A 626-nucleotide genomic window follows, 5' to 3' on the forward strand; every position below is an offset into this window, starting at 1 on the left:
CTGATCTATTCTCCTTTTCGATGTTTTAGATGGATCAATATCTCCTCTCTCTCACGTATCTCCTCTCACTCACCCCATTTTTGTTTTTTTCTTTCCTTGTTTCTTGGTTCGGTTTTCGATGCTTATGTCTGATACATAAGTGTCCATGTATAGCTTTTTGTTATACGTGAAACTATCAAGCAAGGTCGCAAGTAGTTTGTTTTGAGGCGTAGGATGGTGATGATAAAGGCACACCGAAGATAGAGCAGAAAGATGTCATATCCTATAACATCAAGATTCAGGTATTTGATGAACAATAGGATAACGGTATCCTTAACCAACATAAGTCTAGCGGGAGTTGGCTCGAACCTCCTTAAGTAGTTGGCAGTCCCACGCCGCACAGCGTAATCGACTTGTGAACAATAAATATTGTTAAAACTTATTTCAAAAAAATAAAAATATATTTTTTGCTGTAAAATAAAATTTGATAATCTTTTTTTTTTAAGACCTATGTGCATGTCAAAAACATAAATTTTAAAATACATTTTTAAAATCGATTATCCACCTGATGAATACATGTTTAGGCTGGGAAGTAGCCCTCTAGGTGAGGTTCAGGACACACTTCTAGACGAGTGGCAGGGTGTTTA

This window comes from Phalaenopsis equestris, unplaced genomic scaffold, assembly GCF_001263595.1.
Source record: "Phalaenopsis equestris unplaced genomic scaffold, ASM126359v1 Scaffold000273, whole genome shotgun sequence".
Taxonomy (NCBI): Eukaryota; Viridiplantae; Streptophyta; class Magnoliopsida; order Asparagales; family Orchidaceae; genus Phalaenopsis; species Phalaenopsis equestris.